The sequence below is a fragment of the Rattus norvegicus genome, chromosome 3 (genome assembly GCF_036323735.1).
Source record: "Rattus norvegicus strain BN/NHsdMcwi chromosome 3, GRCr8, whole genome shotgun sequence".
Classification (NCBI taxonomy): Eukaryota; Metazoa; Chordata; class Mammalia; order Rodentia; family Muridae; genus Rattus; species Rattus norvegicus.
In genome coordinates, this window is record NC_086021.1 from 89,171,346 (window position 1) to 89,180,832 (window position 9,487).

The window sequence follows — 9,487 nt, forward strand, 5'->3', positions numbered from 1 at the left end:
TGCTTGTTATATAACCATAGAGTACTGACAGTATTAACAATTGTTATTTTTCATTTCCAAAAACACTAAGTACTATTTAACCCCAAATTGTTAGATCATCAGCCTAATTAAATGCCTCCTACATTTAATTCTTCCTTGGAATCAACATTACATAAATTTTGACTCTATAAGAAAGTAAATAAATTCACCAGAAAACTTGGAGTGCAGGGTCTTGGCTAAGGTCCTGACATCCCTTGAAAATTGAGAGTAATATCACATTTTAAATAGACATTAGGTTAGTACTAGATAACTTTAAATCGCTGTGGTATTGTGATTTTGTGCGGTTATTTGGTTTTTTCTTTTTATATTTATTTATTATATATAAGCACACTGTAGCTGTCTTCAGACACACCAGAAGAGGGCATCAGATCTTATTACAGATGGTTGTCAGCCACCGTGTGGTTGCTGGGAATTGAACTCAGGACCTCTGGAAGAGCAGTCAGTGTTCCCAACTGCTGAGCCATCTCTCCAGCCCTTGTGGGGTTATTTGTTTAGGTTTTTTTTTTTTTTTGTTTTGTTTTTTTTTTTTTTTAATAAAGTATCCAAGGATTGCCAGTCCACACCCAGCACTTGGGAGGCAGAGGCAAGTGGATTAATGTCAGTTCAAGGACAGCCAGGACTACACAGGAAAAAAAACCTTGTCTTGAGGAAAAGAGGAGGGGAATAAAAGTATCTAAAGAAATAGCATGAAAATATCAGCCCTCTTTTTCTTTTCTGCCTCAGAGGTATTATATGCTAAGCTTCTGGGTTTTAGCCTGGCCGTGGTAGTGCACACCTTTAATCTCAGCACTCACTTGCGAGGCAGAGATGCAAGTTTGAGGCCAGCCTGGTTTACAGAGGGTTCCAGAATAGCCAGGGCTACATACTGAGTATTATATTTTTAATCTACAAAGTATTTCTTCCATTCTTTTTTGTGGAAATTTTTAATTTTACCTTGTTGTTTAATGATAGAATATTTTCAAAATAGTCTAAAGAGCCTGCATTTTTTTTGTATTGTTCGTAGTAGAGTTACTCTATACTTGTGCAGTTCATGTAAAATTGAGTATGCTTTTTCAAGCTATATCTAAATTTTAAATACTTTTTATTCCAGATTTGCATAATTTCAACTATATTCTAATTTCAGTGTGTAACTTAATTTAATTTGAGAGACCTGGAGTTTAGAAAAGAGAGACATAAATATAAGCTTTCTACAAAGAGGAATCACTTACTTCCATATGCTTAGTTAAATGAACTCTTTTCGCCTTAGATTGGGTTTCATGAGACCACGCTATTATCCCATGTACAACAGAGCCTAATGCAGAGTATTTAGACTGAATTTAACCTTATCTTTGCATAATGACTTGACATAATCTAAGCTCCACCACGTGAAATAATCAAAATTGTATGATGGTATAATGTCTTTCATTTTGATCATTAGATGACTTTACAATATGATAGTAACAAGGCTGCAGGTTCAGAGGTTTATATATAGATCAGGAAGAAAGCCTTACATTAAGCCAGTGTTAAACACAAGGGGACAAAGGGTACTTGGGACAGAAATGAGTAGATTGTAAGTGTCTTGATCCAGGATGAAAGCTTTGTACAAAGAATGTTCATCTTCATAACACTGTAGATCTTCCACTTGTTCAGTATAGGACTGTTCTGACAGAAATACTGTTAGGTAAGCTTTTCCATGTACTTAGCTCACTGTTGATGTACTATCAACTCAAATACGTGCATTAGTGGGTGAATTTCAAAGAAAAATCAGTTTAAAATGGACTGCCAAAATCTTTTTTGGGGTCCGCAGTCCTTAAGCATATATTCCTAATGATAACTATTTGAATAAAGATAAACTATCAATTAGTAGAGATTAATAGAAGCTTAATTTTAATTAAAGTAGAATTTGATAGAACATTAGTACAGAGTGCTTTTATTATTCCTTTTCTCCTGTGTATTTGCTCTTGTATTACTGTTTTGTTAATGTAGACGGTGACATTTTGTTCATCCAATTAATAATTTTGTAGTTTTCACATAGACGAGAGCAAAAACGTGACATTTTTATATATATCCTGAACTGTCTAACCTATTTTAAGGTATCATCTCTGTATTTTGAATGTATATCTTAATGTATATCAGACATAATAATAGTATATTGTTATTTGGTGTATCTAGTGGCCTAGCCATTAATGAGTCTATGATCAAACTTTGGAATGATGGTTTGGTTTGGTTTGGTTTTTTTGGGGGGGGAGCAGTGTCTTAATGTAGTTCAGGCCTTGAATTTGCAGTGTGGCCACGGGTGATCTTGAATTCTTGAAAGCATTGGGATTATAGGATTGTGACACCATTCCCAGCCTTTTGGTAATTTTTTTTTCTTGAGATTTCATTATGATTTGTTGTTTGGGTAGGTAGGGATGTCCTTTGTGAAAATAAAGTAGTAGATAATTTATCATGCAAGGGTGTTATTTTCTAACCCTTCTCAATGGCCATAATCTCTTTTAACAGCTGATCTTATTTTCAAACAAATCTGTCTGAGATTGTGACCCTTGCGGGGCTCGTCCCAGGTCCTAAGGTGCCTTAGTCTGTCCTTCAAAAGACAGCAAAGGCTGGGGGTTTGGCTCAGTACTGCAGTGCTCACCTAGCATACACAGTTCAATTCCTAGTACTGGAGGGTGCAAGGGAAGGCAACTGTAAGTTACACTTTAGTTTCCTTCCAATGTGCAGCAGTGTTTCATTCAGTCATGAATCCTAAATTATAATTTTATGTTTTAGGAAACTGTATTTTAGTGACAAAGGTCATCATTATAACTTATAATACTGTACATTTTCAAAACAACCTTACCAGCATAGCATGTACAGAAATGTATCAAAGAATGTATAATTGATATTTAAGCACCTGAAACTTCATAAACTACAAGCATATATAATATGCACTAGTTTTAGATTTTTTTTTTTAAAGTGTCCATCCTTGGGTCTTCACACTGCTAATAACCAGAGAAAGGAGAAACCTCCGGTAAATATGGTTTCTCTCTGTAATTTTGCAGATTACATTTGAGCAGAAAAATGGTTGTATATGGGGTTAGTTGTGTTAAACTACATTACTTCACTCTATTGGCCTGGTGTGGAAGAATGATGAGATAGTCGTAGTTGTCTTATATCAGTGCCACAGTAGAGGGAAAGGGTTGTTTTGTTTTTAACTTCTTACTTATCTTAATTGAGAAATAGTATAATAGTTATGTATGTTCACTAACTTTTATACTGGAGACCCACCTCCAATCCCCTACTGGAAAGAAAATTATTTAATGATTTTAGGGGTTATGGATGTAATGTGCGATTTCCCCCAAAGCAACTTTCTAATGGAAAGCACAAAGTACTAGCTTTTTGAAATGCAGCTTGATGGAAGTGGGGTTGATGGCACACACCTGTAACACTTGGTGGAGGGCTCTAGGCCAGCCTCAGGACTGCTTAGGTACTGCAGGAGGCCACCAGCATCTCCTGACATCCACTCTGCCCTTGTGCTCTACTCAAAGAGTGTCTTTTCTTCCTTAATGTTCCTTCATTAAACCTCCCATACAGTCATTCCCAGTCTCCTTCAAACTCATGGCCTATTTTTTTCATTAATTATTAATGCTTGCATATGTATATACATTTGTATATATGTATATGACCTGCTCAGTCCATAGTACTGTAGATTTAATTACCTCAACGTCAGAGAAACTAAAAGGACTAATTGATAGGATCTATTACTGGGTAGTCTCTGATTACAGACATCAGTGAATTCAGTTACGAAGGGTGAAATTGATACTTCCATTTAAGACAAGGTACAGACCATACAAGTATTAACAGCTGAATTAGCCATAAGGTGAGCTAGGGTCTTGAAATGTGTACAAAGCCAGAGGTGCATTCACAGGGACAAAAGTTTAGTAACATGCCAATATTCATGTACCTTTACTGTACAAAAAATAATACCTAAAAAGATAAAAGTGCTAAGACAGGTGGAAAAAAAGCAAGTCAGAAATTTTGTATTAAAAATATTTTTCTAGACTGGAGAGATAACTTAGTGGTTAAGAGCATTTGTTGGGGGTTGGGGATTTAGCTCAGTGGTAGAGCACTTGAAGGCCCTGGGTTCGGTCCCCAGCTCTGAAAAAAAAAAGAGAGAAAGAGAAAAAAAAAGAAAAAGAGCATTTGTTGTCTTAGAGAGGATCCGGGTTTGGTTCCCAACCCCACATGCTAGTTGGCAACTCGCACCTCCAATTCCAGGGGATCTGACTCCTCCCTCTTGTGTCCTCTGGGGACACTATGCATGCGGACCCTAGGCATGCCTGTGGGGTGCATGTGTACATACATACATACATACATACATACATACATTCAAAACACTTGTGCACATAAATATTTAAGAAACTTGGGTGGTTTCTGAAGGTGGATGTGATAAAAAATCATTTCTTGATATTAAATAAGCATATTGAATTCCATGTAATAAAAGTGTTCTTAACATGACGGTAAAATACAAGGTTCTAAAAGAAAGTACTTTACTTCCTAATCAGAGTCAGTTCACTCCCTTCCTAAAAGTTATCCTCTGTGTCGCAGATTGCGGATGTCACCACCGAGACATTTAGTTGTGTGCACCAACCATCTCTGCTGAGGGGTAAACCACACACAGCTAAGCCATCAACACTGAAAGAGCTACCTACCTACCTACCTGGGGCTTTTGGCACCACAATCGTGTTTAGTTGCAGAAGTATGAAATACAAGATGAAATGAGGTGAATCTGTGTTAATGAGAGTGTGCTGATAGTGTGCTTTTATAGCTACTTGTTAAACATACCACGTCTAAATTTTCCGAGGAATGAACTTCAGGAAATGAGTCATGGTTTTGTCTTGTGCTTCGCTCATCTTAAGTCTGAGCAGAAACTCAAGTGCAGTGGAAGAACAGTTTTCTTTTGTCTGTGCTAAGGTTAAACCCAGGGACACTTAGCTACATCCCCAGCCCAAAAATTGTTCAGAGAAGCATATGTGTCCTGTATGTTTCTGATCGTTATTTATAAATGTGCATACTTAAATGCATAACAGTGTTTCTGGGATTTCACCTAGAACTGGTTGGGGTGCAGAGCAAGAGACTCACGTGGAGGCCGTCCAGGCGCCGGGAGCATCCTGCCCCTGCTGCATTTAGCCTGTTAGCTTCGGCAGCTTAAGCACATACGGTCAGAATCATCTTAAGCTTTATTAAGTCTGTCTTACCCTTTTCCATGATTTTTATTTATAAAATAGCTTGTTCTCAAATTGAATAGGGTCCTTATGCTTAGAAGTCTACCTGTTCACTTGGAAATAGAATGAAAATAGGTATGGATTTTTAAATTTTTCAGTAAGTTTCTTAAATACATGGTGTGAAGTACTATTTGCATGGCATAAACAGGTTTTTAAAAGATCAAGCCTTACTCATTTGTCTTATCATTAGATACTTAAAGACCAAATGCAAAACTGACTGAATTTGTCCTGAGGCAAACAGTAAAGGCATTTCAGGTGTTGACCGCAGACTCCAGCAGCTGACAGGTTTCTTCTTGCACTTGGGGTTGTCTCATTTAATTACGTAAGTGAATAAGAGTCTACACATTCCCTATAGACGTTCAAAGACCTTTCTGTAAAAATAATATTTTATACTGGGTTTTGAATGGATATATGGGCCACCATTTTAAGTAAAACATTTTTCCAATTTAAATCACAAATTATTAGGTCAGGTGAGGTAGTGCATACTTTTAATCCCAGCACTTGAGACAACAGTTTGAGGCCAGCCACAGCAATGTAGTAAAACTGTCTCAAAACCAATCAGAAATCATACATTAACATCTAAGTATAAAGTAAACCAAGATTTGCATATATCTTATGGATAAATTTCTGTGATAAAACTAATTATGTTCTCAAAGATCTTTTCTCAACTATTAAGGTAAAATTGGGACAGTAAACATCTGATATGTAACAACTGGTGTATTTACCTATCAAAACATAGTCAACATAGAATGTATGTTTATCTCCCCAAAGGATTGTTCATGAACCTTTGTGCTCCTTTCCTGAGATAAGCACCCGGACGTTACCCTCCCAGGAAAGTACTAATTGCTCTAGGCTAGTTCATATTTTTTATAGTTTTATTGGAATCATGTATACATTTATTTATTTGCTTGTTTGTTTTCACTTGGCATAATTGGAAATTTATTATAGGTAGTGATAGTACATTTCTGGAAACTGCTTAGTACTGTCTGTATTCATACAGTGGGATTTATCTGTTCACTTGTTGGCCAGTATTGTTTCTGGTTAGGGACCATTACAAATAAAGGCACCTGAACAGACATGAACAGATCTTTGTATGAACAGTGCTTTCATTTCCTTTGACTAAACATAGTGACATGCGTGGTTCATGTTTAAATTTTTAAAGAGAATTTTACAGTATTTTCTAAAGTGTCATTTTTACTCTTATCAGCAATTTATAAAGGATCTACCCTATCTCAACACTTGATATAGTCTGTTTTAAAGTAAGTAGGGTAAAGTCTTTGTTAAAGATTTTTATATATGTGTTGATGTGAGTTTATGTGCACTATATACAAAAAAAGTAGATTCTAATATTAAAAAGTAGACTGTTGAAACAGCATGCTGAACTATACCAACAGTGACGTTACATATGTTACACCACTGCTGTGTTGCAGGAGTTTGGGGTGCTCCATTTTGAGGTCCCAGTGAGTCACAGGCATGCACTTAATCCAGAAGCTATCTAGTATCTGTAGACGAAAGACATACACATATTAACTCATTTCTAACTGCCTTCTTTGCTCTGTGTCTGGGCTCTTCTAAGCCTTTCGAGGCTAGTGTGCCCTTATCTTTCCTCCTAGCTCAACACCTCTAAATCTGCCCTCAACCTAGTTGCCCAGTTACTTTCTATGAAGCCCATTTTTCTTGCTGCTCAAGACACTTTCGGGCTGCCCTTCCATGGGCCACTTTCCTTTTCCGCCTACATTTTGGAAGATCTTCCCTACAGCTCTGAGTCTGTTCTGTCTCCCTCCCCCAAATATCTGAATTCTTCTCTCTCTTATCCTGTGGAAACCTGGAAGTCCTCCCTCTTTCTTTCCACCCATCCATTGGCTGCTGGCATCTTTATTGATTAATCAAGAACCAATTAGGGACAAGAACCTTCAATATTAATACTTGCAGATTCCAGGTTAAACCAAAGCATCAGAACCAGTCTTCTACACTGCTGAGTAGTGATCCGCTTGAGCTACGTACCTGTTGGAGCTTATACTGAGTCCATGAAGGCCAGCAGACGGTGTCAGATCCCTGGACTTAACCTACAAAGGGTTCTGAGGGGCTGTGTATATACTGGGAACCTGAATCTGGGTCCTCTCTGCAAGAGCAGTAATAAGCATGCTTAACTTCTGAATCATCTCTCCGGCAAGCAAGATGCAGAGTTTTTGCATGAAGTAAATAATCTTGGTGTCACAACAGTTGTCAAAAAAAAAAAAAAAGAATATTTTACACCGTTGCGGGCAGTGAAACAGTAGTTGTCTTTCTGATTTTTTTGGAGAGGGGCGGGGTTAAGCTATATTCTAAAGAGTTGTTTTCTCTGTTTATGCCTCCTCTACATGCTTTTGTGCTACTGTGGCATTCGTGCCACTTTTATGATCTTAAAAGGAAAGCAGTATGGTGAACCAATGGGCCACCTTCGTAGCCATCCTGTTTATTTTACTAGCTAGATTTAGGTAAATTCATACTAATAAATTTATTTGTGGTTTACTTTCATTTTTTATGGTGCTGGGAATTAAATCATGGTCAGCAAGCACCTTGTTTCCTTTAAATTCATTATTCAGTTTTGAGTTCTGTAAAAGAGAAAAAAAATCTCCCAAGTATGTTGCTGCTTTCTGTGAGGTCTTCTAGTATGAAAAGCACTGACTGTTATTTAAAGCCTGTGGAATGTCTAGAAGCACAGGTGTCCTGTGCGCGGCCACAGTAAAGGTGCCGATACAGGCTGTGTTGACTGTTGGATACGTGCTGAGAACTCCATTAGTTTCCTCATTGTGGGAACATACAGAGCTCTTAACAGGAACTGGGATGGCGTGGGTCAATGGCTCACTCAGCAGTGTCTGGTGCCGACTGATGTAACATGTAAAGCTACTGTTGGTATAATCCAGCATGCTGTCCCAACAGCACATGTTTACATTACAGTCCACTCGTGTGTGTTTTTAAGACAAGATCTCAGTGCAGACTGCCTCAACTGGGTGTGGATGTGTGCAGAGGGTGGCATTGAAAATCTGATCCTGCTTCTACTTCCTAAATGCTGCCATGCCTAGCTTACAAGTCCACCCCCCACACCACTCACCACGCTGACCCCTACCCACCCATGCTTCTTTTGGCTGGCCTGGAACTCACTCTGTAGAAGAACAGACTAGCCTCAAATCAGAAATCCACCTACCTCTACCTCCTGAGTGCTGGGACTAAGGGCAGGCACCACTACTGCCTGTCTAGACACCCACCCACCCCCTTTTTAAAGAATTATTTATTTATTGTATGTGAGTACACTGTCACTGTCTTCAGACACACCAGAAGAGGGCATCGGATCTCATTGCAAATGGTTGTGAGCCACCATGTGGTTGCTGGGAATTGAACTCAGGACCTCTGGAAGAGCAGTCAGTGCTCTTAACCTCTGAGCCATCTCTCCAGCCCTAGACGTCCACTCTTAATGTTGAAATTCAGTGAAGTTATAAACCAGTACTGCGGTTGTATATTATCAGTTATTTACTGTGCATAATTGTATGGGGGAGAGAGGCATTGGTTAATTTTATTTCGGGGTTTTGGTTTTGGTTTTTTTTAGGCGAGTTTTTATTATGTTGCCCAGGTCATGAATTTCTCCTAAACTGCCAGCCCCTCCCCTCCACATGCCTGGTATTATACCCATACTCCCATGGCCTGGCTGTCATATGCTGTACTTTTGTGCAGTTGGCAACACAGTGGATTTGTCTGTCACCACTAGCACTTGCAATGTCTTGTTTGAACATTAAAACAGCTATGATGTCACTAGTATAGGGCTTTCAGGTCAGGTATAATCTGTGGAACGGCATCGTATGTGAGGGAACACTTGAAGTGAGGACAGCATAATCAAGCTCTGAACTTTTAAAATTAGGCCATAGAAATTCAGAGAGCATACAGTATGAATAATTGGGCTGTGTTCTCTAAACATATCACTGATGGGCTCATTCGACTGTAAAGCCATTCTAGAAAAGAAGCCGTTTATTATCTGCATGGGTTACTATGTTCTAACACACTGCCAGTGAGTCAGAGTTACTTTTATTTCAATGAATATTACAGTCCAATTTCAAAACCCTGCAATTATCACCATCAGTCGCAGTGACCCTCCACACTTACTACTGAGTATGCCCAGCATCCAAGGGTAAGCTTTCTGGGGGCTTTGGAAATAGCAGGTAAACTGCTTG